Source organism: Ochotona princeps, chromosome 2 (genome assembly GCF_030435755.1).
Source record: "Ochotona princeps isolate mOchPri1 chromosome 2, mOchPri1.hap1, whole genome shotgun sequence".
Lineage (NCBI taxonomy): Eukaryota > Metazoa > Chordata > Mammalia > Lagomorpha > Ochotonidae > Ochotona > Ochotona princeps.
In genome coordinates, this window is record NC_080833.1 from 101,757,883 (window position 1) to 101,783,614 (window position 25,732).

General features: G+C 41.6%; 1 long non-coding RNA gene across 1 annotated transcript in view; it reads left to right on the forward strand.

Moving 5' to 3' along the window:
- Nucleotides 1-25,732, forward strand: part of LOC131479498 (uncharacterized) — a 106,081-nt gene that overhangs the window by 57,706 nt on the left and 22,643 nt on the right. The window contains exon 2 of the long non-coding RNA XR_009244908.1: nucleotides 9,455-9,508. This is a non-coding gene — a long non-coding RNA (uncharacterized LOC131479498). The remainder of the gene's footprint in view (nucleotides 1-9,454; nucleotides 9,509-25,732) is intronic.

Below are 25,732 nucleotides of genomic sequence, written 5' to 3' on the forward strand. Positions count from 1 at the left end.
TGATTTCAGCTGCTTCTGGCTATGCTGGTGTCTCTCTGCTGCTGTCAACTGCAGGTACTCAGCCCCCACCCGCTGCTCCCCCACCACACACGCACACACCATCCTGCTGTCGAGGCCCCTGCCCAGTGGTGGTCTCAAGTTGTTCATTTTCCATTCTTCCAAGCATCACACGTGTAGCACCTGCCAATCCTGACTACAGATTCTTTACTGGCTCCTCCTGATGCACACTAAGACTTTTTTTTTTTTTTTTTTTTTTTTTTATTATTATTGGAAAGCCGGATATACAGAGAGGAGGAGAGACAGAGAGGAAGATCTTCCATCCGATGTTTCACTCCCCAAGTGAGCCGCAACGGACCGGTACGCGCCAATCCGATGCCGGGACCAGGAACCTCTTCCGGGTCTCCCACGCGGGTGCAGGGTCCCAAAGCTTTGGGCCGTCCTCGACTGCTTTCCCAGGCCACAAGCAGGGAGCTGGATGGGAAGTGGAGCTGCCGGGATTAGAACCGGCGTCCATATGGGATCCCGGGGCTTTCAAGGCAAGGACTTTAGCCGCTAGGCCACGCCGCCGGGCCCAGATGCACACTAAGACTTATAAGTAACGAAACCAGTTATGTTTTATCAGGATGAAGTCCCAAGTGATACCCAAAATCAAAGGTGACAAAGTAATTGGTTTTGATTTTGCTTAGTCACAAATGTGACCTTTCTTTCTTCTCATATTCCTAGTATTTTTTTTTCCATTTTCTGGTTTTTCTTTTCTATATCTTCCATCAAATGTGACCTAATTCATTCTAGTTTTAAGCATTTTTAAAATGATAAACAATCTAAGTACAGAGAACCATAAAAAGCAAATGTTCAGTTAAGATGTAGTAGTTATTTAAGATTTATACTTTTATAAACCCTACACACAATAAGAGAATATTTCTAGGCACCTTAGAAAAAGGTAACATGCCCCTCTCTCAAACATTGCTCATCTTCTCTCAAGCACAACCCAGTCTCCCTGAAAAGTCACCATTGTGTTTCATCTTTATTACATCGATTTCACATTTTTCTCTAAAGAATGATCACTTATGTGTGCATTCCTAAATACCAGCTTAGTTTTACTTGATCTCGTTTTCTAAAATATGTCTTTTAATATTTTTAATCCTTCAGTCTGCTCTCTTTCTCCTTCTTTTTCTTTATAATTTACTTTTTTTAAGAAACTGGCTTACTCTGGCTTTGCTGATTGTTTCTCCATTCTCTAGGCTTCTGGTTGTATGTCAAGTCCTTATCTAGTTCCTCTTTCTTTTTTCTTTTCTTTCTTCTTCTGCTTTTTTTTTTTTTTTTTTTTTTTTGGCATAATGACCCACTGGGTGACATATTCTTTCTCTGGGAACATGCATGTCCCAGTGTATCTCAATGTTTTTCTCTTTCAATATGAATATTAATCACTGATGTTCTATGCTACATCCCTTTATGCACTAGAATTGCACTGATATTCCAATTGTATCAATCTTTCTTTATGAATTTGTTGACATGTTTCAGCTATGCACCCATACAGTTTTTCTTTTTTCCTAGTACTATAATCAGCATATTAAAAGCACACAGAAAATTCAATCTTTCTGAAGTTTCTCAATTTTCAAAGAAAAATGCTTGGTTCTCCAGAATCTTTTAAAAATATTTACTTTACTTTTAGAGGAGTTAAAGTTAGGGAGTAATTCTATTTTATTGGCATATTTAACATGAAATCTACCCTTTTAGAGCCAGCATGTGATACAGTGGGTTAAGCCACCAGCTGTGAGGCCAACATCCCATTTGATTGCTGGTTTGAGTTCTGGACCTTCACTTTGAATCTTGCTCCCTGATAATGCACCTGGGAAAGCAGTGGAAGATGATCTAACTGCTTGGGGTCTCTGCATCCATGTGGGAAACCCAGATAAAATTCCAAGCTCTTGGTTTCACCCTGGTCCAACCTTGGTTGGTATGGTCATTTGTCTCACCCCTCTCTGTAATTCTGGCTTTCAATTTTTTTTTTTTTTTAACTCAACCTTCTTAGCAAGCTTTAAAGTGTATATTGCATTACTTCTTACATAGGCACATTGTTCAGCAGATCTCTAGAGCTTATTCATCTTGTTTAATCAAAACTTTGTGTCTGTTGACTAACAAATATCCATTGTCCCCTCCTTTTAGACCCTGGCAACCACATTCTGCTCCCTGCTGCTCTTAATTCAACCTATGCCACATACAGATAGAGTCACATAGCATTTTTCTTTCTGTTTTATTTCATTTAGCAAAATGTGCTCAAGATTGATCCCAGTTGTTGCAGATTGCAGAATTTCCATTGTTTTAAGGGCCAAATATTTCATGTATGTATATACCACCTTCACTTTATGATCCATCATCTATTGATGGACGTTTAGGTTATTTGTACATCTTAACTAATAGGGAGAGTGTTGTATTTAACATGAGAATCCTGATATCACTTCACAATGTCAATTTCAGTCCTCTGGATAAATAGCCAGAACTGAGAGTGCTGAATCATGTGGTAGCCTAACTTTTAATTTTTTGTGGAATCACCATGTTTTCCATAGTGGATGTGTCAAATTGATTGCCACTATAAGTGTGGAGAAATTGCAATCCAATTTGCTTTGTAGAGCTAGCACTTGAGTAGTTAAATAAGCAACTCAAGAGAGCATCTTGGGAGAGAGGGGATTCAAGGCAACAGCCGCTGATCTGGGGAGAAGTTAGGACAGCTAAGTTGGGAGTGCTGTAGGAGCCCACTGTCGGAGCCCAGTTGGCAAGCTTGCCTCAGGAGTGACCTTCCATCTTCAGGACAAATGTTTGTGCCCAAAAGTTGGGCCACACACGCTTACCGTCACTCCATTAGAAATAGGTCTCCCTGGAGATGTTAGGCTTCCTTCCGCTCTCAAGGCTGATCCCCTCTTGAGCAGTTCATCTGCTGTTCACACACTCCTGTTCAGTTTCCTCCCCAGCATCTTTATAGGGAATGTTGGTGAACATAGAGTGCTTCTGAAGTCACTTCAATTGCTGACTGGTGTCTCTCCTATATTTTTATTTAGAAATAACTAAGGATTGTGATTCCTGACTGAACAAGGATAGTAGCTAGGGGTGAGAGGTGAGGAGATTAGTGGTCAAGCAAAACTCTCCAGGTTGAGATTAGAGTTTCCAGCTGGATCCTAATTGAGTGGTTCCAAGTTCTTCTTAAGAATTTTTACCAGTATGTAATTCATAGGCCATACAAAATACTTTTTTAAGCATGTAATTCAGTGTTTTTAAATATATCCAAAAGGTTGGGCAGCTATCCCATTATCTAATTTTAGAAACTTTTCAACACTCCTAAAAGAAACCCTGACCCATTACTTGTGACTCCAAATTCTGCCTCCCACAACCTGATAACCACTCACCTAATCTCTGTCTCCGTGTTTGTCTGCTCCAGGCATGTTCCCTTTAAATGGAAGTATACAGTAAGTGGACTTTTGTGTCTTACTTTCTCATAACATTCTAGAGGTTCATCTGTATTGTGGCATGTATGAGTACTTCATTGGTGTTAGGGCTGAATAATACTCCATTGTATGGAAATCAGACATTTTATTCAGCCACTAATCAGGTGGTGAACATTTGCGTTTCCACCTTTTAGTTATTATGACTAATGCTTCTACGAACATTGGTGTATGTGTTTTGGGGCAACATATGTTTTCAATTTTGCATTTATTGCTTAATAGCATTGCAGGGTCATATAACTATGTTTAGCTTTCTGAAGAACCACCAATTGGTTTTCCAAAGAAGTTATATCATCTACTATGATATCAGGGCTCCAGTTTTTACAAATCCTCATTAACACATGCTTCATCTTCTATTTGAGCCACTCTGGTGATGTAAAGAGGTATTACACTGAAACCTTGGTTTGCGTTTCCCTGATCACTCATCGTGTTAGTATCTTTTTGTCTGCTTACTGATCAGTTATGCATTTTTTGCAGAATCTTTAAAAAATATCGTACACATTCCTGGAAGGGTTTTGCCTGTTGCCAGCTCTGCCTAGGTATCTTTGTTCACCTCTCCTCTGCCCCTGTGAAACTCTAGGGAGAAGTCAGTAGGTTCTGAATGTTTGCTGCCTTGCTCTCACCTTGACATGGTGGTGAGGTCTGCACAGCAGTAACAGCAGACTCAGGGCAGGGAGAGGGTGGGGCAAGTGGGATGTTCTTGCTTGTGTAGTTAAAACAAAAAGCCAGCAACCCCCTGGGTAGGGATGAAAGACAACCAACCCATGAGTGAGTTTCTCTTTCCTTGAGTCCTGTTTTAAACTTTCCTCCTTTAATTTCTATAGAAGGTGAGAGGAAAGGGAAGTCCTAGAAATCACGATTCTTTGGCCTTTGATGAAAGAGAACGAGAAGTCGCCCTTGAAAGAATGGTGAGGCATTTATGGCCAGGACCACCTCTTTACCTGTCCACTTTCCTTCTATCGCAACTCTTATTCCTAATCTAGTGTTGCAAGGCTGCTGAGTGGCTCCAACTGTCCTCTTATTAAGAAGCATAAGAACATGCTTAGTCTTGAGCCTAAAGGACTCCCTCATGCCCCTCAGCTTGATTTATGTTATAAAAGTAATTCAAATGCTGCTATCTATGAACTTAGCACAACACTGGGTGCTGGGGCACCAATACAGGAATAATAGATTCTATGTTTCCTCCCATTTATTCAAAAAACATTTTTGAACAGATAGGAATCTACTGTCTGCCAGATTCAGTTCTTTTTTGAGAAAGAAAACTTGAGGAAAAGTCATTCAGAACCCAAGCGATCCTTTGGCAAATTTCATATAGATGGTGCCCAGATGTAGCAGAGTCCCAGAAGAAAAGAGGTAAACAGAGTGTTGAATGATGTTCTGTTGAACTGTAGAGGCACAAGAGAATGTCGAGAGGTGCACCCAGTCTTCGAAAGAACAGCGAACCTTAAACTCAAAGAGATACATTGCTATGACTTATAGGTGGAAAAAAAATGCTTTTGACGTGTTGGATGTATTTCTGCAGTTCTCATTTCATACCTCATAGAATGGTATCTTATTCCACACGTAGTATTATTTATGAAGGAAACAAATCTATCCCAACGTCCACGGCTAGGAGAGTGTTACCACTTTCAAATTAATCTTATTAAACTCCCTGCACCTTTTCTAGTCCCATTTCCTTCTTAGTCAGCGTCAATTAGGCCCCTGTTGCTGGTTTCCATTTTGTACTTGATAAGCAAAGGTTTTGAATCCATCTTGATTAAAGCAGTGCGGCCCCAACTCCATCCTGCCAGCTTCCTTTGAAGTTTATGTATATTCTACATTCAGATGAGCTGCCCAGGGCACAGAGGAAGATGAGCTATGAGCTGTGACAACAGGAGGGCACCAGGCCAGATGCTTCAAGCCATTCAACTTCCTTCTGGGAATGGAATCACTGGAGGGGTTCATCTCTCTGGAATGGTTTAGGTGTGGCTGAAGGGGAAAAAAAATAACAGAAAAGAAGAAAATGACCTCTCAGTTTGCTTCCAGCCACTTGTGTTAAACTATGCTGTCCAAATTAGACCAGGATGTATTTATTAAAGCTGATGGCAGGCTTTCCAGGATTACCCAGGCACCTGGAGCCTTTTGACATGTCCCATTTGGTAAGGTGGAGGTTTGGCTCCTTAGAGGATATCAAGAAGGAGAACAGACTGGTGAATCTACACAGTGGTATTTTCCCCATATGTTGATCAATGACTGTTTTCTGCACTTTTACAAAACTGCTTTCTCCTGTTTAAGTGTCTGTTTTTTCTTTTTTCTTTCTCTCTGGTAAAACATTATCTTATTTTCTTTGCCTCTTCCTTTCCCACTTACTTTCCCTCTCTGTACACATTATAAAGTGGAAGTCATAGTTGTGGTCCTGGTACATTTCGAATAAGCCACTTTATCTCTTTGGAGATGTAATAATCCTTAAATGTTCCTCTAATGTTTGAGTTCCCCGATTCTTTAAAATATTTGATTTGGTCAAGTAATCCTACTTCCTTCTCAATCTTGTAAAATATGCTCAAACTTATGTAGAAATTGACTCTGTGGCGACTGACAAGACAAGTGATAGCTCAGAACCTTTTCCTTTCCTTTTCATTTCCCTGCTTTCAGTTTCACCTGCATTAGAAAGTCAAGCGCCATCCCTGAAAATCCCCTGCTCTCACCTGCAGTCCTGATGGCCTGAGAACTGCAGGGGTGTGCCTGTGCAGAGGCAGACCCAGAGATGTCATTACCATCCCCAGCTCAAGATTTTGGAAAGAGGGAGAAAGAAGAAAAGAAAGCTAGAAGACACATTTTTTTAAAAGGAGACCAAGTATTATATGTAGCTCATATTACATATCCTTCTTTCTGTGCCATATAGTTTTATGTTTTTCCCAGATAGAATATCTATGAGCACCCCTCCCCCCAAAAGAATGATTTTTATTTTCCATATGGTACATGCTAGCAATCCTGGCATTTGACCGCATTAATGTAAACATGTGGAGGTACCTATAAATTATTGGACTTATCCCAGTTTGAGTTTCCAACTATGTACTGTAATCATTACAGCTGTTCTTACTTTAGCCACAGAAGACATTTTGGTCCATTTATATGGCTGATTAGTCATTTAAGCTGTAGGCTATATTTATTACATTGTTTGGGGTAGGGAACACAGCACACCCACTAGAGGCACCAAGAATCTATATATAAGCCAAGAATTCTGCAAACTGGGGGATATGCCTAAACCTGAGCAAAAACACCCCCAATTCCACCTGATTGTCAGTCACCTAGGGCCACCCTGCACTTTGAGATGACTTGGAAATGACTTTGGGTTGTCCCCAGAGTAAGTAGATTGAGAAGATTCAGTGGTCAGGAGAACTAACAATATCACTTTAAAATCCTGGGCCCTATCCCAAAGATCTGGGACTTGCAGCAGTGGGGAGAAAACCCTGATGGGGCTTAATAGTACTGTAGGAATGTTGGCAGCAAAGACTAAACTGGGCTTTCTCAATTCCCTCACCCATCTCCAGTGTAGCTCCACTTGCTTACCCAAAACTGTGCACAAAGCACTGGGAGACCGCATGGGGCTGGGAACCCTGGAGTCTAGCCTGGTGCCATCACCAGGTCAACCTGCAAGGGCCATTCCAGAGCAGCTGCTGCCTCCCAGAGCACTTTTGCTTCAATAGCACTTGGAAGAGCTATTTCGCTTCTTATTTCTAAGTAATCGTGCAGGTTATTCATGAGCATTGTAAGTTTAAAATACTCCTTTTCCTCCAAACCATTTTTATGAATTTTATTTCAGTCTTTATTCAAATCTTACAATCACCAAGCTAGTTAACCTGCACAGATATGAACTTACTTTACTAAGTGTGTTTGTGTGTGAATAAGTGGTAGAGAGACTGGGTTAGCAGCCAAGTATCTCAATTTCTAGACCTGTGCTCTGTCGACAAGTTCTTCACAATGAGGATTATAATAAACAGAAAGCACTTTCTGGGATTCCTTTTGTTTTCATTCTCCTCTTTATAATGTTGACATAATTCTGTTTATGTCAGTTCTCCTGAGATCAGCTTTCATGAAACTCTAGTACTTGGCTGGCCGTTCTCCATGTACAATGTTGGGTAGAATCTCCAGTATTGTTCTGATTTATTTAGCAGATGGAGAGTTATTATCAATATTTCTTCAGTTTGTGGGGGTATTTTTGGATAATAAAGTTAGTTTCCATTTATCATCATCTTATCCCCAGTGCTGGTTTTGGAGGCTCTGAGTTTTTGTTGTTGTATGAAATGTGAACCATGAATTCGCATTCAGCTTGGTCTACTTTCTAAGCGAATAAAGGGGAACAGACTGCAAAACAAAGCAGAATAACAAGTATTGAGTTGAATTCTTATTCTTCCTCTTTCAAGCCAGAGGAATTCATTTAAAAAATTGGGGAATTCCAATTCAAGACCCTTGTTTGAAATGGTGCAGAAAGTGGGACCCAGAGATGTCATTATGTTGTCTAAGGTTAGACACAGCTCCTTGGTGGTAGGGTTCAAACTCAGCAGCAAGTCTTTCATTGAGGGTCTGGCACATGGAGCCTGGGACACTGTCACCTGTCACAGAACAGGGCTGCCTACACCTGCAGACCATAGAGGTACTTCCATGTGATTAACTAAATTCAGCTTAACAAGCACTCAGTGAGCCCACCGTAGGGAAGAGCCTGCCAGACATTATGTGGAGTGTCTCAGGACTCTAAAGGACTCCCTGGAAAAGGTTAGCAGTCATCATTGCCTCTTCAGTTCTGCTCTGGAGACTGCCAAGCTTAGGTGCAAGTGATTGCTATATCTGCATCAAGAAGTCCATGGCGAGGACTGAACTTCTTGTTCTAGATGAGTGGGGTCTATGGTCTTCCCATATTCCCAGTAACAACTGAAAGAAAGACCCCAGGAAGATCCAAGAACGAGAAAGGGGTCTATCGAATCAGGGTTTTTTTTTTTTTTTTTTTTGAATCCAGAAAGGAGCTTTCTCCTCATGAATAGGGACTGCCACAGCTGGAGCTTGGAGAAGAGGAAGAGGGAAGTGATCTGGCTGCAGGCAAGTGCTTTGGAGACCAAGCCCTACTGACACCAGGGAGTGGGGGAATGACAAGTGTTCCAGCTGCCAGACTCTTTCCTCTCTCACGGGCAATGGTCATGGTTGGGGGAGGAGGCCAAATTGCTAAGAATAACCATGTTCTTTGAGACTTGCTATTTTCAAGGAATCAACAGAATTAGAAATGAGATATCAGCTGTAATCAGTCACATATGCTTGGGTTCTCAGCCCTAGAAAAGGCTCCTCATCCCAGTACCGAGCAGGAGCGCTGCACCTGTGGGTCTCTCAAGGTCCTGTGTCTGCCCTCCAGGAGGTCTGGGAGAAAAGCATCCCTTCGTCTGTGCTGTCAGTCTGTCACCTGCTCTGATCTGAGGGGGCCAGACTTCTGACCAAACATTCCCTATGTGGCTTTTCAACAAGTGTAGAAGAATTTCAGTGCACACATAGACCCAGATGGAGCCAAGAGACTGGAGGCTGGAAGAGAATCCAACCTCCAACTCTTTATCTGATGGCTTATGTTTCTGAGATGTGAGAGTGTTCAGAGAATTAGACATTTAGTTGGGGATGGTTTTGTTTTGTTTTACTTTGTTTTATAACCATGAAAATTTACCAGTAAGTTATATGAACAGTGAAATGAAACACTTTGTGTTCTTTATGTAGATTAACTATTGGCCAGTGGGTTTACTTTTTTGTTTTTGTTTTTGCTTTCTCCTGTTTATTTGAAAAACAGAGAGAATGAGACAAATTCCAAAGCCACTGAATCACTCCCCGAATGCAAACAAAAGCCAGAGTTGGGTTGAACAGGCAAAAACCAGGAGCTGGAAACTCAACCCAGTCTCACATAGCTGAAAGGGACTCAACTTGTACCATAACTTTGTGCTTCCTAGAGTGCATACCAGTAAGAAGCCAGAAGTTGGTGTGAAGCTGGGACTCAAACCAAGGTACTCCAGTGAGATACAGGCATCCCAAGCAGCATCTTGATTGGTAGGCCAAATGCCAGCCCTGACCAAAAGGTTTAATCTGTGGGTTGTTCAGCATGCTTGCCTTACTACCTATGTCAGAATCATTCCTCAAATCTCTTTACTTAGGATTTCAGGGCAGCTGGGACTGCTGTAGTTTGAGCAGTTCCTTGGGTAATGTTTGTATGCTGATACTGTGAAATGCCCTTTGTAAGCAGCAGTTTAGGTGTCTTTTTTTTTTTTAAGATTTATTCATTTTATTACAGTCAGATATACACAGAGGAGGAGAGACAGAGAGGAAGATCTTCCGTCCGATGTTTCACTCCCCAAGTGAGCTGCAATGGGCTGATGCGCGCCGAACCGAAGCCGGGAACCTGGAACCTCTTCCGGGTCTCCCACGCGGGTGCAGTGTCCCAATGCATTGGGCCGTCCTCGACTGCTTTCCCAGGCCACAAGCAGGGAGCTGGATGGGAAGTGGAGCTGCCGGGATCAGAACCGGCGCCCATATGGGATCCCGGGGCTTTCAAGGCAAGGACTTTAGCCGCTAGGCCACGCCGCCGGGCCCCAGTTTAGGTGTTTTTAGTTTGCTCCTTAGTTCTTTGTACATCCAACTCCATAAGCACCAATAAATCATCAGACCAGTGTGCTAACTTACATCTTCTCTTTAAGATCTTGCATTGAACCTCCAGGAAAATCAACAAGGGAAATCCGCATCCTTTCTTTTTCTAAAATAATGCTGTTTCACTTAGCTACTATAAATGACCCTTATTCAAACTCAATAGACCTACCATGATAAAAAAAAAAGGTCTCCTGTTAAGGTGCTTGCCAACTTTTTAATACTTAAAGTTTAAATTATAATTCACATTTAAAGTTGATTTTATAGTCCTGGGTCTATGTTACTAGAATGTCCTCTGTGAATTATTTGTGTATAGGAACTGAGTATGAATATACACACGCTCATACATGAAACACCAGTAAAACTTCTAAGTGTCGATATTTAAGTAATCCAGAGGGAGCAAAGAACAAAGTTAAGTTTCTGGGGGAGATTCTAACTCCAAGGTCTAATCCACAGTTGTTTCTGTTTTGTGGTCTGTGTTAAGTCATTTAAAACAAATGGAGTTGAGAACTCAGGGGAGGGTGAGGTAGAGAAGGACAGAGGTTGGCTGTGGGGGAGCACACAATAAATTCGGTCAGCACACTGACACTGTGGTCCCATAGCACAGTCATGGTTGGCTGAGATACCGTGGCCTCTCGCATGTGCCCCTTCAAATCATTACATGTTTCTTACATAGTTACGATTGTCACCTCATGCACAAGGATGCACAGAACAGTACTTGGCATTTGCTAAATGCTCACACAAATGCTGTTGCCTGACTTCTCCTGCAGGTGCTGTTGGCACAATGCCAGGGCTTGAACAGGGCTGAAAACCTGTGATTCTGTACCCTAGGGATCCTCATTTTGGTTTCTCATGATTTGTGCTGTTCACAACCACCACACTGCACAACTTCAGGAGCTACATGAAATTACCAGAATATAGTATGCACAGAGACCCCAGCATTGGCATTTGGCAGCCCTAACTGTGTCCTGAACACCTTCTGGGAAGACTTCTAGGTTCACTGTGGACACAGACTCCTGGAGTTCACTGATTGCACGTGTGTGGTTAACATTTGTCCTCTCATTGTTCATTCATTCACAAATGCTGTGCTTTTACAGTTCTATGTTGCTTTCCCAAAGTAATCTTGGAACCAGGATCCTTTAGAGAATTGACCCTATTTCTCCTCCTCAGTGACCTTATCTTGGCTTCTTAACCTTGTCCTGCAAATGTAACAAGCCGTAAGAGTATGTGGACTCGTTAAGGTTGAAGGCATTCTCTTTATTAAAGCTCTAATGGAAGGTTTTAGAGTTATAGCTCTTGTAGAAATGCAGGATAAATATGATATTTTGGGCACACACTTTTTCAATTATGGACAGCTCAAACCCAGTCTTGCTCCTCATCCATCTCAATCTGAAGACCAGTGGGGAGGCTGCTCCCAAACATCTTTGCACACTTAATCTCAAACCCACTCATGCAGCTTCTCAATTTAAAAAAATTAATCAAATCTAAGCCTTGTAAAGTGCACATTCTGATTTATATGAGCTTTGGCAAATAGACACACCGAATAAAACACTTCGTAGTTGGAAACGACAGCCCTGGGGGGAATGAGAGCTGGAGAATGACATCAGGGCACCCTGTTTTGATGGGCCAGTGGCAGCTCCTGAAACTCAGCAAAAGGATTCTAAACTTGGTGTTGCAAAGATCGTTATATCCTCCCACCTTGGATTTACTTTTAAACCCTGGTTCCCATGGCCAGGAAACAGACCTCTAGAAAGCCGTGTCTCAGAGGAGGTATCGACTATGAAGTGATGACTTTTAGGGACTAAGAGGTAAAGGATAGAAAGAATCATTTATGGCGTAAGAACTTAGATTCTGGAATGATACCCAACTGCTCAATATCCAGGGTCCAAAGGTACCAAGGAATGCAGACTTGATTAAAGCCGTTACAATAGAAGAAGAGTGTTGGGAGCACTGCACAAGTGCCCTGCTCTAAAATAATGACTGGTTCAAGGCCAGGAGGCAGCAGGAAGACAGGAGGTCACAGGTGAGGCGGATCTGCCTCCTTTCCAGGGCCTGGCCAGTCAGGTAGCACCCAGTGGACCCACGGGAATGCAAGTGATGGGAGTGAGAGCTGAAATTGCTATGGCAATAAGTATAGTTATTGTTATTTTATAGGCTAGCCTGTTTTTGCAATTTTTTGGAGCATAGAAAATGCAGCTGTTTTAGCCGCTTTTATAATTTTTAGCTATAAGAATTAAGGATGCTTTTATTAAAGAAAAATGTTTTTGATTATTATTTTATTTATGGTGTTGTAGAGCTTATAGTTGTAGGGGGATTTAATATTTGTAATTTTTGTTTTTAGATTTATATTTTTTCCCTTGTAAACTATTTTCCCATTGAATAATGGGCAAGTTGTAGAAATAGAAATGTGGTAGGAATGTACTACTGATTAGCAGGTAATCGCATGTGCCTTGGCCTTGGAGTCCTGGCTGCCGCTCCATGGCTACTGTTGAAGAATGAATAATGGCTTGATTTGAAGAATATGAATACAGTGTTTTAAAGAATTATCTCTGGGGACACCTGCTTAGCCCTGAAGTGCAGACGGAATGACCGAATGTCTGTACATGCCCCCTTAGTCTTGAAGTAAAAAAAATAGAACAATTAGTTGCTTGTGCAGAAGCTTGTGAGGTTTTGAGTAAATAAAAAGGACAGCTTTTTCTTGGGCTGTTGTGAGAACGCACCAAGTGTCAGTGTCTGTGTCTTTCTTTATCGCCGACTCCACGCACCCTTCCCGAGCTCCGAACTCTCGGCTGGAGCTGGACTCCGGCAGAAGAGCCAATACAATGAAGCAATATGGCACCAACCAGTATAGGAAAGTAACACACAAATGGGGTTAGACCTGAGTTAATATTCTGTAAACATTTCCCTGAAGTGTGTCAACCTTGGTCTGGACCTTAGCTTTGCACATACTTAAGCTTGGCTCATAAGAACATCGAAAGCAGAAGTCTTTGGCTATCAGTGCCCTGCTCCCTTGCCATGCCTTGGAGACTGGTCAGAGTTGAGTTGTCTGGCTAACCTGGCTGGAGATTGAGGCAGAAGGTCAGCCCAAGAGGGATGTGTTCAGTAGAAAATTCAGGCAGATTCTCAGTCATGTCATTGGTTTGTCTGTTGGGAGAGAAGGATAGCTATTGCGTTTATTTTGTAAAATTTATTTCCCAGGTGCTTATTTCAAAACTTCTGTCAGAACTTTGAAAGCTTCGCTGGACTTTATTCAACTAAAAGATGTGACAAAAGAGCTCTTTTAAGATGCAAAATGTTGAGAAAACCCTCAGAGGCATGGGAGAGGGCAGTGAATTTAGGCAATGGATACACAAAGCTTGAAGTAGAGTTGCTAAGGACTTTTAACATCCATAGTGAAGAATCTGGGCTGTATCTCATGGTGTAGTGCAAGAAAGGTGCAGAATCACCGTAAATTGGGCAGTTAGATCCAGCAATAGCAAACGAAAACAGAATTTTTGTGGGTGCATTGGTAAGTGTGCTAAATGATGGAGTCAAATTTGAATTTGAATTTCATATCCGTTAATCATAATCTATGTCAATTTGACTGATTTGTTTAGGAGGAAGTTGAAAAGTATATTAGCTTTACAGGGCTCCTGTGGGAATAAAAGCAGACAATGTTACTAAGAAACTAGGTCCATGTAAAGTTGCTATTATGTCATTTGTTGTAAAGAAAGAGAGCCAATGGGATAATGTCTGTTTGATATATTCTCTCCCCTATATTGCAAAGGCTTTTTGGTTTTTCACAGTCTAAATGCTGATGATTTGTCTTCCACGTGTTGTGGAATCCTTTAATAGGTATGATACTTCTAAGAAAATACTGAGGCAATAGAAAACAAGTAATTGTCTTTCGTGTTTTTATGTGAAAATATTTGACAAATGTCTTTATCATTATTATTACCACTTTGAGGTAGTTATAGGCTCCATTCTACAGATTAGGACATCACAGTGGAAGGTTAATTAGCTTGTCCAGATTAACTAATAACAGGTACAAATTGGGCTTAAATGTGCTGTCTACACTGATCCTGATACCCATGCTAAATTGTCCCTGCACTGTAGAACACACATAGCTGGTGCTCAGATTACACACTCATCCTTTTCTCCTGGTAAACCACTCTGTCCTCTTCATTGACCCAGTCATGATCCAGCCTGCACAGGTGGGCACATTCCTCTGTCTGAAACCAGAAATTGGACACTCAGCACCTGTGCCAGGCACCTGTAGGTAGCGGGCTGAAAGGACAAGCAGTTTGGACCTGAATCGACAGGATGGCAAGCCAAATTCAGATGCAACCTGAAGAGTAGGAGTGCTCCCCCTGTTGGTCAGGGGAAGAGCAGGAAGGAGATTGACAGTGCATACTCAGGACCAGCTACCAGGAACCTTGTACCCAGAGAATGTGGTTGGAGAAGGCCTGTCTCAGTCTCCTGTGGCCTTCCAGCTTCAGTCCCAGTTCACCCAAGGTCTTAACATCCTTACATCTCCATCTTGGCTTAAACGGGTGGACCCTACAATAAATAGCTCTTGACTGAAGTATTCATGGTATTTCTAGACTAGTTTAGATGGTCTGAATATCAGCAAATAAATCATGATGTCTTGTGAAACTACTTACTGTTGAGGTTGTCAAGAAGTTCATAGAAAATGTGGTTAAGGAAAAACTAGGCATGGAATTAAATTTTTTTCTACAGTTTTGAAGTATTTTAGTATTTAAAAAATTAAGCTTTGCTATAGGCTAGGAGTTTTAGTTAGCTTTTAATTTTAAAAAAGCAAATTTTATATAAGCTAAAAAGGGTGTGCACAGACAGAAAGGTAAAGAACAAATTTTCTCAGGACTAGCCAAAAAAGGTAGAATATATTTCATATGTCCTTGAAGCAAACATTAAATGTCAGGGAGAGGAATACCTCATTACCATTAGCCGCAAAGAACAGTTTAGCATTCCTCTTTAAAGCAGTAAAAGGAAAAAAAAGGGAAAGTTTAGGAGAGTCATTCATTTATAATCACACTCTTGAAATCTTGCTACAAATATTTTGCTGACTTTTTGCATCTAAAATGAGACTAATTTAAGTAAATTTTTGGTTTTGTTACTTAATCCAAATTCTAATTTTGTGAAGGGAAATGTTTCTATTCTTTGTAACTCCACACTCAAATTCATGGTAACTCTAAGAATTGACCATTCTGACTTCAGCCCAGGTGATGGCTTTCTGGGCTGGGGCAGAAAAGGAACACCCTCCTTGCGGTAGAAGTCACATGAAGCCATGTCAATAAAATAATGGCAGGCGTCACAAGACCACTTGCCAACAGGCTGAGTTCATTTCCAAGTGTGAGTCTTTTGGGATGGAACGCTCACCAGCTGTGTAGAAATGGAAGTACAGTGAATTTGGGTAATCATTGATCACTTCTATTTGTTTTCTGCATGCCTTGGGAATGTCATTTAACTTGCCTGGGCTCAGTGTTCCCATTGATGAGTTAGCAATGGGAAGAAAGAGATCCTTAGAAAGTGCATACTTCCGAAGAAGGTAGAATTGCACGGGCAAGCTTGAGAAAATACCATATTTGACTACCACTCTCATAGTCCATGAGCAAAATGACCACTCCAAACAGGTTAGCTCCTTCTCAGCACCCAGCATTGACGTGGTTGTCGTGAATCAGGCCCTGTCCATCAGCAAATGGTGTGATCAGTGCATCCAACCACATTACCCCAACACAGCCATCACATTCCTGAACTGTCAAGAACTACCTGAGCAGGTGGAAGCCTTGTCTCTGAGAAATTCAAGAATCTTGGAAGCTGCTGACTTGTTTCTATGTTTGAATTTTAAAATCAAATATCTAGGGGCCAACTTTATGGCATAGAGGGCTAAACTGTGGTTCTGAAGACCCAGCATCTTCTATGAATCCCAGTTCGAGTCGCATCTGCTCCACTTGCTATCCAGATCCTTGATAAGGTACCTGGGAAAGCAGTGGAAGATGACTTAAGAACTTGGGCCCCTGACATCCATGTGGGAGACCCAGTTGGAGTTCCAGCCTCTTGGCTTCAGCCTATTACAGCTATTTGAGCCACTTGGAGTGTAGAATTGAAAACAAAATGGAGTAAACATGGCTTATTACTACTAAGAAACTGTGAGCTTGCAGGCCAAATGGCCTATGTGACCTTTAGCACTGATGGGCCCCAGTTCTCACTAATCAAGGCCGAAGTCTGGTTATCTCACAGGTGGCTCCAAGTAATTAAGTGGATGCTTACCTTAATTGGTAACCCAAAGAAGAGCCAGGCATGGGCTGTCCAGCCGGGATAGGTGTGGTATCCCCCCTCACCTTGCAGGCTATTGTGGATTGCCCCTTTTCAAACTCTTGTGGACTGCCCTTATAAAAACCCTGTGAATGTACTGTTCTGGGTCATACTCTAGTAAGGGGTGTTGGTCCCGGCTGGCCAGCTGACTGGTAGATTGGTCAGTCAGTTGCCTTGCCTCTCATTTATAATAAAACTTTGTTGTGGTAACATTCTGTTTTAGTGATCGAGTGGATGCAACAGGGGAGCAAATCAGTGAAGGGAAGATCAAACTGTCCCATTCTCTTTCCGTACTTCCCCAATTCTGCTTCTCAGTCAGTAAATAAATCTAGAAATTAAAAAGAAACTGGAAATGAAGGCTGGGAAGCTGGAGATCTTATTTTAAAATTAAATCTCTAAATTGAATAGAGATCTAATTTAAAGCAGGAATAGTTAAGTGATTTGATTGATCGGTATCCAAGAAATAGAACAAGTCGGCTTTGCCAGAAATGCTTAGAAATGGAGAGAATGATGTGAAGGGATGCTTGGCTTGGGGGTGTCAACACGTGGAGAATGTGGAGGGCCAGAAGAGAGTAAGGACACCACCACATTCCAATTGCAAATTGCTTTGTATGGGAGGATTCCCCACTCAGGATCAATAAGCAGTTCTCAGCTGATATCCTTTAAAGCATCCATGAGTGTGGAAGCAATCATACTGTGAGGGGTTTCCATGGGGCCCCAGGCGTGCTTAGGTAGAAGAAAGCAAGCTGTCCCAAAGAGCTCCAGGAGAGAGGAAGGGAAACAGCTGTGAACATCCCTGCAAGCAAGAAAGGAAGAATCCACACACTGGGGAGAAGAGGCCAGAAGCTGCGGGCCGGGAAACCGCACATTTCCACTTATTTCACTACTGGTCTTAGGAAAAATTTAGGAACTGTTCATACTGCAAGAGAGTTTGTTTTTAAAAACTGAGTAAATAAATTTGTCTTTTACTTAAAACCAGCAGTTCTCCACCTGTAGTATTGGTTGTTTCATCCATTTAGGCTTGAAATACACACTAGCACTCCAGAGTTTAATGGTGGAGACAGACAGTGGGGATTCATATATACCCAGTGACTGTAACTTGTGCCTAACTTGGAATTGGATAAAATTGCACAGACTGAATTAAAATGGAAATATGGTCTACTCCACTGAGTGGAGGAGTGCTGGTCTGTGAAGCAGTGAAGTTGATGGGAACCTGTGTCGGAAAACTAAGTTAAAAGAGAAAAGGAGGGAAGTTTCTGCCGCATACTAGCTCTGCACATCTACTTAATCTTCCTTTTCTTAAGAATTTGCTGTTTTGATATTTTATTTGAAAAGCAGAGAGGCAACAATCTTCCACCCACTGGTTCAAGCCCCACATGCTTGCAATTGCTGGGGCTGGACTTGGCCACACTCCATACAGCTTTCCCACATGGGTGGCAAGGACCTAGCCACTGGAGCCTTCATCTTCTGCCTGCCAGGATGTGCATTAAAAGGAAGCTATAGTTAGAAGCAGAGTGGAGACTCAAGCCTAAGCACCCTGATGTGGATCTTAACCACAGTTATTGCCTCTGCTCAATCTTTCTCATTTTTTTCTTCTGTGTAATATGAGGATAATAATGTCTTTCTCACAGACTTGTGAAAATAGGCTTGCACTAGCACATGACAGGATCTGACTTACTGTAGATACTTAATAAATAAGTGCTGGTTCACTTTCTGTGGAAGAACCCTCTGCCCAGACCACTGGTGTTCTGGAAATGTATTTTTTTGGCTTTCATGTAGGAATGCACTTTCCATCACCTAACACAAATGAAGCCATTGTGATGGGGTTTAAGTTTTCTCTTCTTCTAATCGAGAAGGACAGAAGTTAAATAAGGAGAAGAGATATTTTGCATTTGTTGCTGGTCAGTTGTTGGTTTGGAGTGGAGAGCAATGGCTATTTTGACATTTCTGTTACTCACATATTAGTTGCCAATTAACAAAAGTACCCTCCTTTTCTGACACAGCTTACCTGCTGCTGGGCTATGGACAGCAAACCTGATCGAGGTTCCCAAAGGTAACTGAACAGTATGAGGAGCTTCAAAAAGTTCATGGAAATTGGAGCTGAAAGATAAGCTCATTTTGGTGCAAAAAATTTTTTAACCGATAATACACTTTTCTATAAATTTTCTGAAGACTCCTTGAAGGCTTGAATTTTAAACGTGTTTCTGCACCAAAATTAATGTATTGTTCAATTCCATTTTCCACACATTTTTGGAGTCTCCTTATATATGTCCATTGCTTTTGGATACCACACAAACACTCATTTAAGTGCCAGAACCCACATGCTCTGCAGATTTACCAGGATTCCAAGTCCCAACACTGAGCTATACTCATGGACCAGAGGCAAGAAAGTTAATCCCTGTCTCTTGGTTCCAGTGCTGAGGCTGGGGGTTGCTTCCACAGGGTTTGGCCTTCAGTCCCACCTTGCCCTCCTCACAGATGCTAACAAGAGTTTAGTTTTTTTCTTTCCTTTGTTCCCCATGTTTACTCTTCTCTGTCTAACCCCACTGTCTTCACACTTCTGTATTATTATTTCAACAATTTTTAACTTGTTCCTGTAGACTTTCTCCATTAGATCCACTGCTAGATCAATCTTCCCAAATTGTCATTTTGCTAAGGTCAAGTCTCATCAAGTCTCATTCAGAAACATTCCATTGATATGATGTAGCCATTTAGGCTGATGCTGAAAAAGAACAGATAATGACATGATGTGGGAAATATGTTCAGAGTATAGTAGCACGTAAGAAAACAGGTTACAAAATATACAAAATATTAAAGTTGGTAATATACATGCGGTGGGATTATAATTGAGTTTATTTTCCTTTTTGCTTATCTGCAATTCTTATTTTTCCAAATAAAAATTATTTTTATGAGATTTAAAAAATGGAAATGACTTAGAAGATAGTAAAAAGACACTCAAGATAGTGCAAGATACAACAGTTTGAGCTTTTACTTATTTTACTATTTGACATATCAAAAGTTATCCTAGCCAGTGTAGGCAAGGGTGAAAGGACCTTCTTGTACACCTGAAGGTGGAATTATGAATGAATACAGTCTTTGTGGAAATAATGTCCAGGAATCATACAGAGGAGTATTTGTATGAGGCTTCACCTCAGATTTCTAATTTTAAGGAACACACAGAAAGATTGTTTGCAAAGTTTGATCTAGATTTGTGGTATCACTACCCCCTGAAACCTTGCAGATTCATAATTTCAAAAAGGTGATATTTCAAGACACTAGGGATTAGGGAGCCCACTATATATTTTTCCTATCACTTCATGTATATTTTTATATAAATTATATATTATATGTGTATGGAACCCACTGTAAATTTTGACTATAACTTCATATATATCTTTTATATAAACAATATAATATATGAGGTAATTTATCTTTTTATATACTCATATACAGTCATATACTGCATAGCAGTGTTTTGGTCAACAACAAATTATGTATATGACAGTAATTCTGTAAAATTACATCACCAAGTGACAGAAGACATCTCAGCTTGTGTAAATGGATTCTATGATGATTTCATGGTGAAATCACCTAACCTGTTTGTGAAGAAGCAGCTCCACTGTTAAATGATACACTACCATATTACATTATATAATTTTTACAAATGCTTGCGTAATACACTTGTGTATTTTCTCCAGCCATAGGTATTAATAGAACCTAAATGCAATAGTATCTTGCAGCAACGAACACACCTACTGCTCAGATCTTGACTTCCAAATATCATTTCCCACTAAAGAACCAGGAGTCTTTGAAGAAATGATTGCTTCTGGCTCCGGTACAGGCAAACACAAGTAAACCTGGGAAACTTTAGTGTACCTGAAAAAAGGAAATATTTAAAGATTAATGGGTCTTGTTGAGAGGAAATAGGATCCCGTTTGAAGGGGTTCTCAAACCAAGCTTGAGATAATCTGGACAAATTTTTCAAGAGGTTTAAGCTTTCAAGATTTAGTACACATCAGGAGATCACAGCTAATAATAATGTCTTGCATATTTCAAAATTAAAACAACTGATTTTAAGTGTCCTCAATGCAAAATGATAAATCTGTGAGGTGACGGATACATTAATTAGCTTAATATTGTAATTGCACAAAGTACATCTATGTCAAAACATCACGTTGTGCTCTACAAATGCATACAATTATGTCAAATAAAAATGCTTAACATTAATTGAAAAACACCAAAAACAATATGCAATCTCTTCAAATTCCTAATTATTTTTAAAAAAATGCAACTAACAAATGCTTAGGAGAATTTGGGGAGATTTTCCGGGAAATGTATACTAGATAGCTGTTGTTAAGAAACAATGTTGGGATTTTTTTTTTTGCTAGGAGTGAGAGTGATGTGATTTTGTTAGCAAATGTTCTTATTCTTAGGCAATGTATGCTGAAAGGTTTGATTCCATGCCATGATATCTGCAAGTTATTTAATGTACTGAGGCCAGCTCTTACCAGCTCCCAAGAGCAGATAATCACTCAGCAATCCTGCAGGTCATTTGTTAAACCATTGGTAGCTTCCCATCAACCATGGTGGGAGTGTTTACACCCCAGAATTGGTAAATGCTGCCAATAAGGGCCCCACACCCAGCTAATCAGCACGCAGAGCAAATGAGTTTGGAGCTTCATAATCCAGAAACCACATCAGGAATACCTTGCATTCAACTTTTGCGAAAATGTGGCCTTTTTCAAAATAACAGAATTGAAGAACTAGAGTCTCAGAAAAACCCTTTCTTCCTGGAAGTTCTGAAAATCACACGCACAAAAAAATACTTGAAAAAGGTCCAGGGTAATAACAGCCTCCTTGAGAATCCCCCTGGCAAGACTTGGATGAGCTGGTGGCTCTGGGTCTGTCACCTGGGGCCCTGCGGTGAGCCTGGCCTGGAGTCCCCAGGAGCGAGGGGCTTCCTGCTTATACTCAGTGTACAGATAGCCCTCCCCACCATTCCCCCCCTCCACCTATAGGCCTGGAACTGGAGTGCTGTGTTGTGGGTCACCTGGGTTTACTGGGTCCTATAGGACATTTCTAATTCAAATTCCTTCATGTGAAAAGGACAAAGGGAGGGGTGGCTGGCTCAGTCAATCTGTCTTCTCTCTTTCCTTTTGTTCACCGCTTCTTGTTTGCCCTCCTGCCAAGTCCCTGTGCAGCTACCTTCATTCATGAATGCCCTCCCACACGTATTGCTAAGCTCAGTCCCCAGGGCAATTTCTAGACCCACATCCTCCAGAAGAGCTCCCCACTGTGACTTGTCCCCTGCCCTGTCACACCTTATGGTGTTGGTATCTGGGGTTCCACCTGTTGGTATGCTCCTTTAGGATTCAGTGCTATGGCTGATGTTTTCAAATGACTCCCAAGCTCTCGAAGGGTAGAAACTGAATTACACTTAATGCAAAAAAAAAAAAAAAAAAAAAAAAAAAAAATCCTTTCTCCCCTCAGTGTTTCCTACAGAATAGCTATAGGATTCTATCGAGCTTCTTTCCTCTCTCTTCCCCACTCTTTTTCCCCTGTTCCATTTCCCTGTCTGATTCCCTGGGTTTGTCCTAGGCAAACTATTGCTTTCTGGAACTCGTTTTTTTTCTCTGCTTGATTCCTCTCCTTGACCCTCTGAGGCTAAAGGCACGACTGGCCTCTGACACTGGGAAGCTTCTCAACCCAGGGTTTCACATCTTGCTTGGAGAACTTTCAGGCTCCTAATTCTGTGCCAAGAAGAAATGCTGCCTCGGAGAAATGCCAATGCAACATCCACTGTCCTAACCCTGGCCTGTCCATCCCCCAAACGCCGGCTTCACAAAGGCAGTGGTGTCTGTTGCTCGAACATCTGCATCACACATTTTTTTTCTCTCCCACTGCCTCCGCACCCACCACTATCGCCCTTGAATTCTCCGGACTGATTTTTGTGGTAAAATCTCACACGTTTTCTCAATCTATATGCAAACCAGATAGGATTGACAGCTGAAGAAAGCTGCACATTGCCTGGGCTTAAAGTTATCTGTTCTCCCTCTGTGAGAAAAATCTTTGAGCTCTGTGACAGTGCCTCCAAGCCATGGCCCTAGTCCTAGACTAGCTGGCCCAGGCAAGTGCCTGACCCCTGCTAATGTGCGGGACCTTTAGCAGCGGAGAGCAAGGGAGGAGGTAACCAGAGCCCCCGCATGCCAGTGATGCATAGTCTCTGAAGGGATCAGAGTGTTATTAGAAACTACTCCTGCCAAATGCAGGGCAAATGTAACCAATTTATTAATGCTGAGAAACCAATGTGTGAAATTGGACCAAGGCAGGCAGGGGTGGTGGGGGGGTGTGAGGCTGAAGGGGGAGTCAGCCACCCTCCTCCCCACTTCCTGCTCCCTACCCGTGGTGGAGGGAGGGTAGGGTACAAAGGATTCTGTCTCCTACAGGAGGACGTTGCTGTCCTAATCACATGTGATAGTGACAACAAATATTCCTGGCTGCAGCTTCAAAGAGCTGGTGGTAATTGCATCCACCATCTCTGGCTCAGCTGCATGCGATGCCTCAGCTCGCAGCAGGTTGTGCAGCACACTTGACAGGAAGGTGGAGAGCTTGGGACCTCTGCCCCCTGCCCCAGCTCTGCCCCTCACTGTCAAGACCATGTAAGGATAAAGGATCAGGATGGCTCTCAATGACTGCAGTGCTGCAGTCATGTTCTGGACACGTATACTCTCTGCTGTGAATGTTCTTAGAGTGGTGCCAGTGTTTCTCGGCTAAGAAGAGGATTCCTGCCCGGCAGTGTGCATTTGCATGTACTTCCTGTCCTTGACTTACCCTCTAAAAGGTGACTGGGTTGAAAATGACATTGGTCACCATCATCTATTAATAGGCCTATAGTAAGGATTGTATTGTATCTGTATTATACATTTCAGTGAATTCCTTCACTAGTACCCACCCCACGTGGGATAGCTATTGTTATACTTGACTTTTCAATGAAAGAAACCAAACTTAAAACATTAGCCAACTTGTCCAAGCCTATAGGTTCAGTGGACAGGATTTGAACCCAGGTCTGTTAAACACCATCTGTGCCTTAGGAGTGGAAATGGCTAAGTTTCTGATGGGATCATCAAGAAGCAAATGCAGAGAATTTTCCTGCCAAGGTTGCTTTGGGAACTCTTGTATTTCAGATGACCAGTTTTCGAAGAACTGGCTTACAATGAACAATGGGCATGTTTTGTGGAACAATCATATATCTATGAGGTGATTCATATAAATTTTAGAGTCTTACATCATGCAGGTTTGAGTGGGTATCATTCACTGGACAAAGCTTTGGGGACAACAGACCAAACCTGGTTATTTTAGATTCCTAATTAGATTGGGGGGGGGGGAGTATTATTTTCTTATTTTTAGCTGTATCATCATGTGATATGTCTCAATACTAAAAGCAAGGGTGAGTGATATCTAGCAAAGAAATCTGATTCATAGATCTTGGATTAGGCTAGGCTCTTGAAAGTAGTTTTTTTTTTTTTTTATGAAGGACAACATATGTTGCTGAAGATAGCTCTTTTAGTTGATTATACTTAAGATTATCAAAAGTGTTGATGGAGTTCCTTAGGCCTAAATGCTATTAAATTTACCAGTTTGTTTCTTATGGAGATACAGTTGATACATTCTAGTGTCATTACCAGTAAGTATGATGTGTCCAACAAAAGGCCCAGTTTCCTTCCATTCTTAGGGTTTCTCCTCCCTGTCCAGTGATGGTTTATGATGGTTTATGGAGTCCCCGGCTGCTGGGTGCCAGCAGGCATGAGTAGGCATGTGTCCATTTGAAAGGGAGGAGGATCAGTTCAGCATCACTGAGAACTGGACAGAAAGTTCAGTCATTGTTTTTAATTAAAATACAGACCAACTCCTCTTACCTGTTTTGATTTCCAAAGAGCTTCTTCTGATTCTTCTTTTTTCTACAAGCTTCTCACTTCCTTCTGAAGTCTTCTAAGAATAAATCACTCACCCAAACAAAAGTCTGTAGGCAAATAAAGTTCATACATAGATTTTATGACACCTGAAAAAGTGAAAAAAATCCTTACAGTTTAATAGCAGTGAAATACCACTGGACACTTGGATATTGAATTGTCCTCTTAGAGGCGAGTGAAATTCACACTCAGTGGAAGTTGTTAATTGCCTTCTGTAAGAATTCAAAAACGCAAAGGCCACAGATAGCAATGCAAAAGATTGAGTATAGAAGTGTGGATTTAATATTCCTTCATGCCTGAAATCTGTGTGTCTTAGTAAAAATAAATCAAATGAGAAGTATTGTCTCTGAAGAATGAATGTTACCAGAGGTTAGCCTGAGACAAAAAGTAAATCTGAAGAATGGAGATCTGAGCCTGTTCGGAGGTTTGGAAGTTGCTCCTATGCAACTTGGAACATTGAGGTCCTCTTACTGAAAATTTTCCTAGTTACTGGCAGCTGGTAAGCCAGGTTTGACCCACACTGAATTGATTCGAGTCATTTTAAAAATGTGGATGTTTTAATTTAACACAGAAAAGTTCAGGCATCTAGCCTTCCTGGTGAATTCAGGAAGACGTGGCTGCAATGCGCTGGAGATTTAAAGCAATGGCTGATTCCTCTAGAAGGGTGGGCACCCTCCAGTCAGTCTCATTACCTCTGTCATTGGCTGCTTCATTCTTCTTCAACAGCATCTCTAAAATTTTTTTATTGATTTATTTGTATTTGGAAGACAGGGAACTCTATTTGCTGCTTCAGTCCTCAGATGCCCACAACAGCCAGGATTCAAGAATTGCCATGTGGACAGCAGGGGCTGAATTATTTGAGCCACCAGCTGCTGCTTCCCATGGAGAGCATTAGGAGGAAACTGGCAAGGGCACCCGGACTTGAACCAGGCTCTCCAGTGTGGGACGAGGGTATCTTAACCACTGCACCAAATTCCTGCCTCTGGCACACTTTTCTGAGACTTTGTTGGTTTCCTCAGTGTGTGGCTGCCTACTGGGTAAATAAGCCTTCTGCTGGAAATTAGCTTCTGACGAGCCTGAATAATCCTCATTCTGATTCCATGCTCAGCATGCAGCCTTCTGAGAATTTGACTCACCATACTATTTGCCCACAAAAAAAGAATGCATTGATCTCTTCCGCAAGCATCTTGAGGTCCATGTGAGGAAGCACACAGGGTAAAGTTTCAGATTTGGGACTTGAACGATCTGGTTTTGATTTTGACATTGATGCTTACTAGATAAGTTGTCATGAGCCTCCTTAGCACC